Below are 16522 nucleotides of genomic sequence, written 5' to 3'. Positions count from 1 at the left end.
CCCCTTCCTTCCCAGTGTCATTAGTACAGTGTCTGTACTTTTTATTAGCACTGATCACTGTATTAGTGTCATTGGGATGTCAGTAGCAGTCAGTCCCCGCCCAGTGTCAGAATGCTTGCCGCAGTCCCGCTATAAGCTGCTGATCGCTGTCATTACTAGTATAAAAAAATAAATAGATACAAATTCCAGCATATATACCACCATTTGTAGAGCTATAACTCTCACGTAAACCAATTCATTTACATGCATTGGGATTTTTTTTTGCAAAGACATAGCAGAATACATTTTGGCCTAAATTTATGAAGAAATTACATTTCTTACATTTTTTTTATTGGGTATGTTTTTTACCAAATAGTCAAAAATGTTTTCAAAATTGTCATTTGTTTTTATTTATAGCACAAAAATGTAAAATTACAGAGATGATCAAATACCACCAAAAGAAAGCTGTATTTGTGGGGGAAAAAGGACATAAATGTAATTTATATACAGCATTACATGACCGCGTATTTGGCAGTTAAATTAACGCAGCGCCGTAACGCAAAACAATGGTCTGGTCAGGAAGAGGGTTAAAGCCTCTGAAGGGCAAGTGGTTAATGAGAGATACTGGGGTTGATTTACTAAAACTGGAGAGTGCAAAATTTGGTGCAGCTGTGCATAGAAACCAATCAGCTTCCAGATTTGTTTTTCAAAGCTTAATGGAACAAGATGAAGTCAGAAGCTGATTGGCTGCCATGCACAACACAGAGTTTGCACTCTCCAGTTTTAGTAATTCAGCCTCACTGTGTTTTTTTTAGGTTGAACGGAATGCAAAGATTTTTCATTTTGGATGGAGTAAAGTAGGATTACACCCTCTGTAATTTTTTTTGCTGTGTCCTGTTGGAGGACATGCAAGAGTACAATCTAAACGCACACGTTCCTGCGTTAAAAATGACTGTGTGTATAAGTGGGTGCTGAACCGACCGTCGGCTGGAACCAAACAGAATCAGCAAGGGAGAAAGTCACCAGCACACCAAGGATCATCAATATGGGTCCAAACGTTTGAATGAACGATCACATAGTTGCAGCAAGAGCAATGTTTCGGAGTCTCGCAGGACCCCTTCATCAGGATAGTTTTGGTGTGCTGGTGACATTCTCCCTTGCTGTTTGGGGGAGATTTCCCTTCACTTCCTTCCCATAGCCAAAACAGGAAATGAAAGAAATCCCTCCAAACTGAGGAATTCTGTGGTTGTTACTGGGGTCACCAGATCTAGTGTCACCATGATAAGTTCTCCCTTGTATTCTTGTTCTGGTGACAACCCAGAATTTGAGATTTGCTTTCACTTTAACTTTCAGTGATATTAGTAAACAGGACAAATAAAGAGAGTGAAGTTTTCTATCAGGGGCACAGACAACAATAAAAACCTGGCAGGTGTTCTAATCCCTCTCCACTCTGTCTAAAACTAAAAAAAACAAGAAAACCAAAAAAAAAAAAGCCATTAGTTATATTTAAGGGCCAATTCACACCAATGCATTTTAGCGCAGCTGGAAAACGCAGACCAACGGAAGGACATCTGACAAACAATATCCTATTGACACCATACCGTTGAGTTGCGTTGCGCTAAAATGCAGAACTTATGTCAACGGACATCAGCGTGCATTAAGACGCAACTAAAATGGATGGAACTGTACATGCATTTTAGCGCAAGTCGGTGTCAAGGGCCAATTCACACCACAAAAATGCCACAAAAATACATTTTTGCTTACAGTTCACACCGCACTCCATTCCGGGGCAGTTTTGGTGCAGTTTGCCATGTTCCAGTACAGTTCTGTGTAGAAAAAATGCAGCATGTTCTACTTTTTTTTTCTGCATTAGAAACTGCACTGGTGTGAAGTAGGGCCATTGGAATACATGGAAAACAGTGCATGCATTTTTGATGCCGAAAAAAAACACACTGGACTGCATCTAGTGTGAACTAGCCCTAAAGGCTAGGTTCACACATATGCAGTTTGCATTTGATCCATTTCTGCAGTGTTTTTTGCGGTGCGTTTTTGCACATGCGTTTTTGATATGTTTTTTTTTCAACTTGTTGCTGGGCAAAATAAAATGCAAAATGCATCAAAATATCATCTAAAACTCATAATAAATGCACTACATGCTTTTCTGCAGCGTCGTTATTGAAGTCTATAGGATCAAAAACGCAATATTTTGCGTTTAAAAAAGTCCCCGATCCAACAACCGCACCGGGTGAAAACGCAGAGATGTGAACCTGTCCCATAGGAAATCATGTTAAATGGGCTGCTGTGCATTTCTGCCAAACGCTGTGGAAAACGCATAGGTGTGAACCTAGACTTAAAGCAGAGTTCCACTCAAAAGCAGAAGCTCCACTTATTTGCCTCCTCCCTCCACTGCCATATTTGGCACCTTTTGGGGGGGAGTGGATACCAGTTTTTTGACAGGTATCCGCTTCCACTTCTGGCTTAGTTTGCCGCAGCGAAGTGAGCTGGAAGTTCGGCTTTCCTCACTTTCCTCCCACAATCTCCTGGGAGCTTTCACAGGTCCCAGAAGACTACTGGACCAATCAGAAGGCACAGTGTGACTTGCGCATGCACAGTGGGCACCAGTCTGTGAAGCCGCAAGCTGTCACAGCCTGGTGCCCACAGTTGAGATGCCGGAACCATGGAGGAGAGAAGGGACGGCGCGGTTGAGAACTTCGCTGGATCCTGGGACAGGTCAGTGTGTGTTATTAAAAGTCAGCAGCTACAGTTTTTGTAGCTGCTGACTTTTAATAAACACAAAAACGGCTGGAAAACAGGTTCACATATATGCGGTATGGTACATCGCATGCAGGGGCGGACTGACCATTTGGAAACTCGGGCACTGCCCGAGGGCCCGGGGTCAATAGGGGGCCCCATGAGATGCCCCTGGTACCTTTTTCATAGGCTTTTTTGAATTTGGGCAAGGACACAGGGGCCCCATGATCCCCTATTGCCCGGGGGCCCCATGAGTTGTCAGTCCGCCCCTGATCGCATGTGATTTGAACAGGAACCGCACAGCATTCCTGTGCAAATCACATGTGAATTGTGTGTGGTGCGATTGAAGCCTTACATTTTGTATGGCTCTAATCGCACCGTATCTGCACCAAAAAGGTCCGCACTAGAATCAGATCGCATGGGTAGCCACACCTATGCGATCCGATTCTGCACATCACACCGCATTGTGTGGACTGATTTCGGGGTGTTGCTAACTTACACACCTGCAGTGGTTTGCATGAACGGGGTGCGATTCTGATGCGGTGAGGAATTCGCACAGAAAACGCTGCAAATTCCGCACCGCATCAGTTTGAACCCAGGCTAAATGTTGGCATTGGCACATGTTCCCTGTGGTAGTGCCCAACTTCTTATGCCTTTAGTTTGACATCAGCTTGATTTTTAGCTTTACAAATAGCCAGAACTGATCTGGTTCATTTCTCTGTAGACTTCACCAGAACTTCCGTGAAGTTCACAAATTGCGTGCAAGAAAGGTGCGATATTTGCGATATTTAATTTTTCTGAAAAGGAAAAACTATTTTTTTTGTATCCTGATATAAATAAAAAAAAAATAATTATTATTAGTCAGGCAGAGGTGCACTTCCTGTTCTGTTGACATTTCCTGTTTTCACACGCAGTCACCCAGGGGTTAAAGGAAGTTTTTCTTTAATACAGGCAGGTAGGCCTAGGTTCCTGTAACTTCTGTTCCTGGAAGGTGCTGGGTGTTTCTTCGTCCTCTGTGCGCATAGGGAAGGAGGAGTGGAGCTGTCACAGAGGACTCCCTCCCTGTCAGCAAAGGACTCCCTCCCTGTCAGGTGTCTATAAAAGAAGAGTCATCTGCTGTGCAGTGCCTGGAATGAAGAGGGCAATGCTGACACTTCCTCCTTCACTGTACATTCATCCAGGAAAACACTGTGAGTACAATGTTTCTCTCCGATCCTCCTTTATGTCATCTAATAAAACACTTCAGAAACTTTGATTTCTCCCTGTCCCAGTACTGAGTATGCTCACAGTGCCTTCCTGTACAGAATGACCCCCAATATGTCACCCAAGTGACAGGTTGGAGGAGCTCGGTGTACTATAGTTGTGTCCTTTACTGGTGACATACAGGACTGGCTGGGGCGGGAGGTGCCAGTGCTGGCCGTGTGCTGTGTGCGTTCCATTCTATTGTGTAATATACTGTCCTTAGTACATTCCAAGTCAATGTCATTTCGTATCATAAATAATTGCCCTCATTTTTCCGTCATGTTTTCATGAAACATCCTTCATCCTTTTGCTGATCTCCTGCAGCCTATCTGCATCCACTTCTTGTCCACATGGCTGTATTCCGGTGGTATTTTCTCATGATGGGCTTCTGGAAGGAGACAACGGTGTGATTTGTGTTAAAACAGCCAGATGCCTCCATCAGAAGCCCCTGTGACATGGTGACAACCAAAAGCACAACTTGATAATTATATATATATAATTATAATAATAATAATTTATTATTATTATTATTTTGGGTTTTTTGGTTTTGTTTTTTTATTTTTTGCTTTATGTTTTGTTGATTTTTTTTTTTAAACCTTTTTATTATAGAGCAGAGGTCTTCAAACTTTCCAAACAAAGAGCCAGGTTACTTTCCTTCAGACCTTAGGGGGGCCGACATTGGTATCAGTGGAGGGGATATTGCCCCATTATTGGTGCCAGTGAGAGGAATGATGCCCCATCATTGGTGTCAGTGAGCGGAATAGTGCCCCAGTGTTGGTGTCAGTGGGAGGAATAGTGCCCTGTCTTTGGTGTTAGTGGGAGGAATAGTGCCCTGTCTTTGGTGTTAGTGGGAGGAATAGTGCCCTGTCTTTGGTGTTAGTGGGAGGAATAGTGCCCTGTCTTTGGTGTTAGTGGGAGGAATAGTGCCCTGTCTTTGGTGTTAGTGGGAGGAATAGTGCCCCATTATTGGTGACAGTGAGAGGAATGATGCCCCATCATTGGTATTAGTGGTAGGAATAGTGCCCCATGATTGGTGTCAGTGGGAGGAATAGTGCCCCATCATTGGTGTCAGTGGGAGGAATAGTGCCCCATCGTTGGTGTCAGTGGGAGGAATAGTGCCCCATCGTTGGTGTCAGTGAGAGGAATAGTGCCCCATCGTTGGTGTCAGTGAGAGGAATAGTGCCCCATCGTTGGTGTCAGTGAGAGGAATAGTGCCCCATCGTTGGTGTCAGTGGGAGGAATAGTGCCCCATCGTTGGTGTCAGTGGGAGGAATAGTGCCCCATCGTTGGTGTCAGTGGGAGGAATAGTGCCCCATTGTTGGTGTCAGTGGGAGGAATAGTGCCCTATCATTTTTGTTAGTGGGAGGAATAGTGCCCCATTGTTGGTGTCAGTGGGAGGAATAGTGTGTCTAATCAGTAACAGGAACAGTGCCCCAAGGGCCACATAAAGGCAAGCAAAGGGCCTCATTTGTCCCCCAGGCCACAGTTTGGAGACCACTGTTATAGAGTATAGATCTGTTTGTCCCAAGCATGTTTGAAGCCACTTACTGTTGACTGACTCACTGCATCTGCTGGAAGTCTATTGCAAGCATCAACTACTAAGTAACTTTCAGTAAAAAAATACTTTCTAAGTCTAGGTTCACACTTAAGCATTTTGCGGTGCGTTTTGCATTTTGCAGAAACACACTACAGTCCATTTAACATGATTTCCTATGGGACACGTTCACATTTCCATGTTTTCACCCGGTGCATTTCTTGGAAAGGGTCAGGGACTTTTTTAAACGCAAAATGTTGCATTTGGTTCAATAGACTTAAATCAGTGTTTCTCAACTCCAGTCCTCATGGACCCCCAACAGGTCATGTTTTCAGGATTTCCCTCAGATGAAACAGCTGTGGTAATTACTAAGGCAGTGAAACTGATCAAATCACCTGTGCAAAATAATGGAAATCCTGAAAACATGACCTGTTGGGGGTCCACGAGGACTGGAGTTGAGAAACACTGACTTAAATGGAGACGCTGCAGAAATGCATGTAGTGCGTTTTTGATGCATTTTGTGTTTTAATCTGCCCAACAACAAGTTGGAAAAAAAATGCAAAATGCATAAAAAACACAAAATGCACCACAAAAAGCACTGCAGAAATGGATCAAACACAAACTGCATAGGCGTGAACCTTGTCTAAGATTAGTTTTGAAATTTCCACCTGCTAGTTTGAGGTCATGTCCCTGTGTTCTTGATCTTGGCTTCATATTGAAAATCTTTCCCTCCTGAACCTCAGACTGTTATAGCGTATGTGAGATTATAGTGATTGGGATACTTTAAGGGCCAGTTCACACTACATGCGTTTAAGTTGCTTTTTTTTCTGCATCCAAAATGCACAGAAAGTAGGTTATATGGTTGTCAATGTCATAGTTCACATCAGTGGTTGAAATTCCAGTGCGTTCCGGATGTATTAGAGCATGCTGCATTTTTTCTGCACAGAACTGTACTGGAACACAGTAAAACGCAACAGAATGCACCAAAAACGCACTGGAATGCATATGTCCCTATTTAAATTGAAGAAAAAGAAGGGGGGAAATGAACTAGAATGCATAAAAATGCACTGTAATGTGTAAAAAAACACATTAAAAACGCACCGGAACGCGCCAAAAACGCACATGCAAAAACGCATCCAGAAAGCATCTGGACTACGTTTCTATAGTGTGAACCGGCCCTTAATCTTTTATTTCATAGGCCCCTGTGAGCCTGGAATTGCTTCTAATGCTGGCCATGTATGGTTATATTTTCATTTGAATGGAAACTAAAAGATCTTGTCATAACTGAGTCAGCAAATTTTGTTCCAAAGCCCTGATTGCATGCTGTTTTTTGAATGGAATCCATTAAACTGGTTTTATTAAAATATGTACAATTTTTCCCGATTGGAAACTGCATTCACAATTAAAATTTTAATGATGAAAAAGAGAGGAGGCCGCCTTTAAGTGCAGTATAGACAATTTATTAGTGAATAGATAAATTGTACTTACAAGATAAATAGCTAAAAAGATTCATTATGTGGTGTGTTAAGATCCAGGTGAGACATCCAGCCGTCCAGCAGCAGCTCAGTCTATAGGAATGGTTCAAATTTTGCTTGTTCAAGAAAGAGCTTCCATCTTCCTGCTCCTTTGGATTTTCCTATTACTGCAGTCAAAAACAAACATTGATTTGACACCATTTAGAAAATCGGGCCAGCTTAGCCACAGTTGCAAAGTGAAGCATTGCGACTGCAGCATGTAATCATCCCCCTCCACTGCCTATTGCAGTTTAAGTGAGCCGGTTGGCGGGCGGCAAAAATGCAGCTCACTCACGTATTTTTGCCACCTTCCCCGCCAACCGCATGTCTAAGGCCCCATGTACATGGGACACTTCTGAACGATGGAAACTGACTGCTGGAAAACGTAGGTTAAAAAAAAGTCTGTTTAGCTGCGTTTGCATAACGCATTTATGTGCGTTTGCATTTAGAAGCATTTTTTAAAGATAAGCACAGGAGAACCTTCAAAATGCCCAGAATGCACTGAAAAGTGGTAAATTATTATTTATTATTTCAGACTGTTTCAGAGAAATACAGAGAGTAGAAGCAGAGACAGCAGTATGTGTTGAGATTAGCTTAGGTGTGAGTTGCTCATTAACATTTCTTTTGTTTCCAAGGGTGGGAAAGGTGTCTGGTGGAGTGAGTCATTAACCTCTTCACGCTGGCCGAATGCAAGTGTGCGGCCTCCCTGCGTCCGGGCCTAGACGCTGAGCGGCCGCACATTTGCGTTCTATTAAAAAAGGACATATGTGCCGAGAGCGAGCTCCCAGCACACATGTCCGGTACTCACGGAAATGTCCCGATCTCCTCTTTCGATCTGAACCTTTCCCGATCATGTGACCGCCGTGTTGGCGGTCAGGTCACATGACCCTAAACCCCGCCTCCTGGCTTCTGAAACTCTTAAAGGGCCGGGAGGTACCAGCGTGAAGGGGTTAAGGCCCACCTGGCAGGGGGTCTTCATGAGGAATTTGAGATGTGAATGGTAATTAACATATCTTTTGTTTCCAAGGGTGGGAGAGGTCTGAGGTGTGAATTGGTCATTGCAATGTGTGACAAGCTTGGTAGGAACATCCTGTGTTCAGTGTTTTGTCCATTTGAGTACCTCGAAAACGCTTTGCATGTATTTTTCATGATGAAAAAAGGCTCTGGACAGCATTGGGAACTGGAAGAGTTAAAAAAAAAAATTCAGTCGAAAACGCTTATAAACACGATTTGCCACGTTTTCAAGCATTTTGCATTTGAAACGCTGATAAAATCGACTGCTGAACGTAAGTTTTCTGCATTCCAAAAAACGACTGTAAACTCATATGCCTGTTTATGACTCTAAGCGACGATGTGTACATGGACACATAGGAGAACATTAGGGGGAGTTCAGGGGCTGCTGAAAAAAAACGCTGAACAGTTCCTAAACGTGAGTTTATCAGCTGCAGTGTACATGAGCCCTTAATGAGGCCTAATAGAGATGCATTCCCCCCTCGTGTGTGTTATCTTCTGCACCGCACTATGTTGGGAGGTGTGTGGGAGCATTCACAAGGTGTGGTTAGTGATCGACTGTGAAGTTATGAACGCAGTCAATGCATTCATCTTATTTCATCACCAAGTAAATACAATTCAACTGTCATTCATAGAATTTCCTTTGGAGAGCTGGAGGTGTGTAAGAGGAATTGTCCTAGCCTGCGTGACCTATGGATTGCATCATTCATCTGTCACCGTGATTCATGAAAAAAATGGTCACTGCTTTTGTGTATATCTTGGCTTGCCAGTGTTTGACGTAAATTCACATGCATATCAAACGTGAATGCAGCTGCATAGTTCAGTTCCTTTAAAACAATACTGATGCTACTAAAAACAAAACAACATCCTTTGCAATTCTGTATACTAAAGGCAAAACTTTTTTTTCTTTTTTTCTTTTATTTTTTGAGAAGGGAACAATTAGACTAGTTATCTGTGGTGCCACAACAGGAAGTGAAAGGAATTCTCTCCAAAGTAAGGGGAAATCCCCTTATAATTGTTGCTGGAACAGGTGACCCAGTTAAGCCACATTCTCACACGTTCAATGCATTTTTATTAGTGCTTCTTGCAGAAACGCACAACAGTCCATTTAACCTCCCTGGAGGTATTCCCGAGTGTAGCTCGGGGTAAAGTTTCAGTACCACAAGCGGTAACCCCGAGCTACACTCGGGAATACCATGCAGCGTTGCTCCAGGATCTATTCTTCACTTACCTTGTCCTGCACTCCCTCGATGTCCCTCCTGCAGTGTCCCCTGTAATGTCCTCCTGCGGATGCCGGCATCTGTCTTCCGGGTTCTGTTCCCTGCGACGTTGGGACGTACGGGGGACGGAACTGGCGGGAAATTTGAAAGTTGTAAAAGTGACATTCACTAAATTCACTAAAATCACATAGTAAAACATTACTGTATCAAACCATTTCACATACATTTTGTCCCTAGTGCTTTGTCCTGTGCCCTGCCTGCATTTTTACTGTTCTTTCTGCCTGGAAACTGAGAAATGTCCATGGAATCCAAAAAGTGTCCCTTTTGGTCAAAAGCGGTTTTAGACCATCTAGAGAACAGCGATCGTAAATCAGAACCACTAGCAGAATTGAGTGATAATGATTCGTGGGGAAATTCGTCATCAGACACTGAAAACGATTCTGCGACTTTGCTCAGTGATGTGCGAACTTGGCGCTATATTTCAAATTTCAGTGTTTTTGGTTTGATTATATTATTGAATTAAATTTATTATTATATTATTATTTTTTATGTTTATTATATTATAATTTATGATTTCGTGTTTCAAATTTTATCATATCCGTAATGTTTAATAGACTCTTGTTCGGACAGATTTCAGTGAGTTATTCCTAAAAATTACAGGCCTACAATAAAAAAAATACATATTTCCATGTAAAAAAATGTACCGCTTTGAGCACAGAAATATGGACATAATCAGACCGCTAGGGAGGTTAAAAAAAGCAATTTATCAATCTGACTAGTCTACTACAGGAATTAAAGCGGAACTGAAGGCATTTTCATAACACTTGCAAGTAGGCAGGTCATTTACCGCAATATTATAATTTATGATTTTGTGTTTCAAATTTTATCATACCCGGGATGTTTACTAGACTCTTGTACAGACAGATTTCAGTGAGTTATTCCTAAGAATTACAGGCCTACATTGAAAAAAATACATATTTCCATGCAAAAAAATGTACCGCTTTGAGCACAGAAATATGGACTTAATCAGACCACTAGGGAGGCTACTATGGTTTCCTATGGAACCTGTTCACATCTATGCTTTTTTGAGCTGCTGCATTTTTGGAAATGGTCATGGACTTTTTTAAAAGCAAAAAGCAGCGTTTTTGCTACAATAATGTTCAATGGAGAAGCTGCTGAAATGAATGGTAGTGCGTTTTTATTTTTCCCAGCAACCAAAAAAATGCAATTTTAATAAATAAAAAAAAAGCTAATCAAAACGCAAGCGTGGTAAAAACGCATGTAGAAAGAAGGCAAAGTGACCTGCAAAAAGCCCTGCAAAACAGGCAAAAAGCAATCTGCATAGGTGTGAACGGATCCTTTACCCCGGTTCACATATATGCGGCTGTGCGGGCCGCGTCTTGCGGGGGCACGAGAGCCCATTCATTTGAATGGACTCCCATGCCCCGTGACACGCAAGGGAGAAGTCCCTTCCTTCTTTGGAAACAGCAGCCCGAGCGGGAACCTCAGTTCCCAGTGCGGTTGCGATTTCCAGTGCGGGCGGTGTGCCATTAGAATTAATGGCACCTGCCCGTGAGTCCGTATTCTTCTGTGTGGGTGGTGCGGGTGCATGGATTTGTGTGCGGATCCGCAGTGGCACTACCCGCATAGGTGTGAACCTAGCCTAAAGGATTCCCCCTCTCTTCCTGTTTTAGTGACAAATGTAACATTTATGATTTCTCATCACTCAGAGGGGAATTTACTAAGGCTAAGTTCACACCTGACTGTACTGGAATGGTGGTTGTGGGAAATCGCAGCTGTTCCTGACCCGCAACCACCCGCAGCCAAATTGCACTGCTCTGTAGAGCAGTGGTGTATTTAGGTTTTGTGCTGCCCTAGGCAACACAAAAATCAGACGCCCCCCCTCCCCCCCGGCGGAGAGAGAAAGACATCCAACACCAGACCTCCCCCCCCCCCCCCCCCCTGCCACGGGAGAGCCTGACAGTGACTGTCAACACCCCTGACCTATCCCCACCCCCAACCGAGAGAGACTTCCACAAATGCCTACACCCCCCCCCCCCCACTGGCAACAGAAAGTAAGACACTCACCTCCACAGTTCTGGACATCCTCGGGAGCGACAATCGGGCTCTGCATACACAATCAAGCAGCCCACAGCCTCTCTCAGATCCCACCTGGTCCCCATGCCGCATATGTCCTTTCTTCCGGGGGGCAGTGCTGCCCCCCTAAAAATGACACCCTAGGCAAATGCCTTGTTTGCCTTGTAGTAAATACGCCCCTGCTGTAGAGATGCGCGGGGCTGTCATTCATTCTTAAAGTGGTCCTAAAAGCTCAAGGTTTTTACTAAAAATCTTCTGTGTGTAGCAGCCCCCCCAAAGCCTGAGCCCCATCCCGATCCTGAGCAATGTCCGTGAGAGCCTCGGTTCTCCAGAGACTCTCACTCCTGATTGGCTGAGGCAGCAGTGGGAACCAATGGCTCCCACTGCTGTCAATCACAGCCAGCAAATCAATCAGGAGAGGGAGGGGTGGGGCTGAGCCGCGGCTCTGTGTGTGAATGGATGCACAGAGCCGCAGCTCGGGAGCCCCATAGCAAGCTGCTTGCTGTGGCGGCAGCCGACAAGAGGGAGGGGCCAGGAGCGCTGGCAGGGGACCCGAGAAGAGGAGTCTCCGGGCTGCTCTGTGCAAAACCACTGCACAGAGCAGGTAAGTGTGACATGTTTGTTATTTTACAAAAAACAAGACTTTACTATCACTTTAATGGCACCCCCACGCATCTCAACCTGCAGTGGGTTTGTGGGTGCGGGAACCGCAGAGAAATCACATGGTTCATGCACCTTTTTTCTGCCGGAAATGCAGGCACAGCAGCCTATTCAAATATATACTGGCCGCAAAACCGCTAAAGTGTGAACCTAGGGTAAACTGGAGCAGACAGAATCTGGAGCATTGTAACCAATGAGCTTCTATCTTCAGCTTGCTCAGTGAGAGACACAGAACTGGCCAGGGGGAGCTGCTGGTGAGAATCACTAGATTCTCACCCATGGTTTCAAATGCACCCTGTGCACAAACAGCTGCAGCTGTCAGATTTGTGTACCGAATGAATCACTGTCCGGCACCGCCACTGTTCACATGTAACTGCTCATCTGAATGTTTGTGTTGAGTTTCTGACCAATAGCGTGCGTCCAGGATCAGCGTTTCTGCAGAGTTTTGCCCGCACACTGGCTGCAGCTAATTGGCCTGTTTTTTATGTGACCATAGCACAGTGTTGCTGCATCTATTACTGTATGCCATCACCTGTGTAGTGCAGGGACCTGACTGTTTGAATGTGATTTAAATGGATTGTTTAGGTTTGTTCCCAATGGTATGCCGCTATTCTAGTTTCTAGTTAATTACTAGCCACAAACCTACACATTGTTTATGATTTAGTCCTCATGCACACTGGACATTTTTACAGCGGCTGTTTTTGGCTTTTGACGTTTTTTTCTACAGCCAGTAAACCCCCCAGCATGTTATCCTATATGTCCATGCACACATAGACTGTAATCAGCGTTTTTTGGCAGAGACGTTTTTGGCTGGAAAAAAAAAACAGGACTCGTGGGTTTCTAGAGGAGTTTTTTAGCTATAAAAACGCTCTAACGCTGAAACATTCGGCAAAACACGATAGAAGGCCGGCGTTTTTGGACCTTTTTTGACCCAAAAACAATTTTTTTGGGAAAAAAACACTAAAAACTGCAAACGTGAGACAACTCCGCTAAACGCGGCAAAACGCCAATGCAAAAACACTAAAAAAGCTGAAAAACTCACGTTTTTAACATGACTTTACACAGCTAATGTTACCAGTGTTATCAAAACGTCCCATGTGCATGAGGACTAATTCAGGCCATAGACGGTCCGTTTATCGGCCGATTTTTCATCTGAAAGAATAATTGGCCGATTTTCGCACTGTTAGTGAGGCAATGGCATCGACCGATTTTCGTGGTTCCTCCTCATTTCTTTTATCGGTCATGCTGGAAAATTTGTGAAAAATGGCCGATTTTCGCAATTATTGGTGGCAACAGAACAACCGATGTTTAGTTTTTCGGACGAAAAATCAGCCAATAATGAACTATCTATGGCCTGAATTAGGCTCAGTTCACACTAGCTTTGTCAGCAGGCGTCAGACAGGCGTTTCGGAAGCGTTTTTAACACTTTTCAAACTCCTATGAAAATTCTGCACATGGCAGCACACAGTGCTGTTGACACTGAAGCGTTAGCGATGCGTCACATTGCGTCACGACAAAACTGATGCCTCTTGTCGAGTCAGGAGGAGTTGAAGCCTCCCATTCAAGTCTATGGTGTCGCTCCGCAAATGCCTGGCAGGCTTTTGCGGTGCGGTTACAACGTGGTTGCGGAGCGTTAATATCATTTAACTTCATTATAGGCATTTGTGGTGCAGTTTTAACGTTTGGCAAACTCCTATCAACTGCCTCAAAGCCGCACATAGGGCGTTTGGGGAGCGTTTGAGGAGCGTTAAAAACAATTCCCAAACGCCTGTCTAACGCCTGTCAAATGCTATAGGGTCGTTTGGCAAGAGTCAGAAATAAAGTCAAGTGTGAATGAGCCCTAAATGTGCAGATAAGGCAACTCCAATTAACCCCTTGGCGCCGGCGCCTCCCGGCCCTTTAAGGGTTTCAGAAATCGGGGTTTTAGGGTCATGTGACCGCATTTTTACGTGCTTTTTGCAGAAATGCTCTAAAGTCCATTTCACATAGTTTCCTATGGGACACGTTCACACCTATGCATTTTTTCGTGCTTTTTGCAGAAACGCTCTAAAGTCCACTTAACATGGTTTCCTATGGGAAATGTTCACATCTATGCATTTTTCAGCCGCTGCATTTTTGGAGAGGATCAGGGACTTTTTTAAACGCAAAATGGGGCATTTTTGGTTAAATGGAATTTCTGCAGAAAGCACATGAAGTGCGTTTTTGAGGCGTTTTTCCCTTTTTAATCTGCCCAGCAACAAGTTGGCCAAAAAACCCCCATAAAAACCGCAAAAACGCATGAAAATGTGTCAAAAAACAAGCATGTAAAAACGCAAAAGGCGCTGCAAATAGCACTGCCAAAACAGATCAAACGCAAACTGCATTGGTGAACCAAGCCTTTCACTTTCGATGATAATGGTAAACAGGACAAATTATTTCATGTATTTATTTATTTCAGGTACTTATATAGCGACGTTAATTTACGCAGCGCTTTACTTATATATTGTACATTCACATCAGTCCCTAACCCTCAAGGGGTGTACAATCTAAGGTCCCTAACTTACATTCATACATACACATACTAGGGCCAATTTAGACAGGATCCAATGAACCTACCAGCATGTCTTTGGAGTGTGGGAGGAAACCGGAATACCTGGAGGAAACCCACGCTGGCACAGGGAGAACATGCAAACACCAGGCACGTGGTGCCTTGTTTGGAATAGTGGGGGAGAATCTCCATAAAGGGGACAAAGACAGGGGCAGACCGACCATTTGGAAACTCAGGCACTGCCCGAGGGCCCAGGCTCAGTAGGGGGCCCCATGAGATGCCCCTGGTACCTTTTTCATAGGTTTTTTTGAGTTTGGACAAGGACACAGGGGCCCCATGATCCCCTATTGTCCGGGGGGCCCCATGATCCCCTATTGTCCGGGGGGCCCCATGATCCCCTATTGTCCGGGGGGCCCCATGATCCCCTATTGTCCGGGGGGCCCCATGATCCCCTATTGCCCGGAGGCCCCATCAGTTTTCAGTCCGCCCCTGGCCACAGACAGCAATTAAAACTTGAAAGGTGTTCTATTTCATCTAATTTTTATCCAAAACTAAATAACAAAAACAATTTTGCATTTAGTTCTACTTTAAAGATAATTCTGTATACTTTTTTTCTAACTATATTCATTTCAAACATCCAATCATGAGCAGGAGAAAGAATATATTTTTTTTAAATTCCTTTACACAACTTCATTAAACTTTCTATGATGTTAAATGAAGTGAGGATTTCTGAATATAGATGTAAATGATGTATATTATATGCGATCCCTTTAAATGAATGTTTGTGTGCAGTTTGGTGTTGAAGTTGTAGAATGGATTCTGCCTGCTGTTAACTGTCTTGATATTAAACACCAGATGAGTGTAGGAATGTGCAGTTACTGAACTTGCATGCAGTTCTATACTTTACTATGTTTAGCAAGTGACAGTCAACAGCAGCAGATTGTATCACTAACAAGTCCACAATTTGCAGTAAATGTAGCTTTAAATCACCGGATCTGCCTTTGTCATTACCACCCACATGTACACGCCCGACTGACTATACTGTAGCTTCCTGTTACATAAAAACACAGAGGAAAAATGTCACAGGCAGGCCTTCGCTGCAAGTCTGAGCCTGGAAACTTCAGCCCTTCTATTCTACTTGTCTGTGCGGCCACGATCATCTGGTAAGAAAGACCAGTCTTCTACGCTAACTTCTCTAATGTCGCCAGGAGCTGTGACACCATAGCTGGGCAAAAAAACACCAAAAAAGCAATATCATCGCAATATGTAACCTTTGCCTGTGCTTTAAAACGAAGAGTTTTCAGCCATTTCACTCTTTTCTCTTTATTGTAGATGCACAGCTGGAGAAACTTTCCATGTTTATGATTTGTGATGTTTTATTGTGTATGTATTTGATAGGTGTTTTTTTGTGTTAAATTCATCATTGTTTGTTTTGAAGTTTATTATTCTAGTCTACTTAACCTTCCAGAGGATTTACCCCCCTTCCTGGCCAGGCCATTTTTTTTTGCGATACGGTGCTGCGTTACTTTAACTGACAATTGAAACTGACAACTGTCAAATTAAATTTATGTCCTTTTTTTTTTACCACAAACAGAGTTTTCTTTCTGTGGTATTTGATTACCTGTGCGGGGTTTTTTTTGCGCTATAAACAAAGACTGACAATTTTGAAAAAAAAAAAAAACAATATTTTGACTTTTTGCTATAAAACATATCCAGTAAAAAAAATCAAAAATCAAATTTCGTAATAAATTTAGGCCAAAATGTATTCTGCTACATGTCTTTGCTAAAAAAAAATCCCAATACGTGTAAAATAATTGGTTTATGTGAAAGTCATAGCATCTACAAATGGCGGTGGAATACTGGAATTTTAATTTTTTTATATACTAGTAATGGCAGCGATTAGTGACTTATAGCCAGGGGCGGACTGACCATTTGGAAACAAAAAAAGACTGACAATTTTGAAAAAAAAAAGAATATTTTGACTTTT

At 43.3% G+C, this 16522-nt stretch overlaps 1 protein-coding gene across 2 annotated transcripts in view; it reads left to right on the top strand.

The window, feature by feature from the left end:
- Nucleotides 1-3788: 3788 nt before the first annotated feature.
- ZC3H12A (zinc finger CCCH-type containing 12A) overlaps nucleotides 3789-16522 on the top strand; it is a 38851-nt gene continuing 26117 nt past the window's right edge. Inside the window, exon 1 of one of the 2 annotated variants that reach the window (XM_089688808.1) lies at nucleotides 3789-3920. The gene's annotated coding sequence lies outside the window, so the exon portion shown is untranslated. Of the gene's footprint in view, nucleotides 3921-15587; nucleotides 15699-16522 lie in introns of those variants that run through there. The other variant, XM_089688807.1, reaches the window with a different exon arrangement.

The sequence above is a fragment of the Staurois parvus genome, unplaced genomic scaffold (assembly GCF_062004578.1).
Source record: "Staurois parvus isolate SC_StPar_1 unplaced genomic scaffold, SC_StPar_1.0 ptg000454l, whole genome shotgun sequence".
Taxonomy (NCBI): Eukaryota; Metazoa; Chordata; class Amphibia; order Anura; family Ranidae; genus Staurois; species Staurois parvus.
Note: the sequence above shows the minus strand (reverse complement) of the source record. Positions and strands in the feature narration are given on the sequence as shown.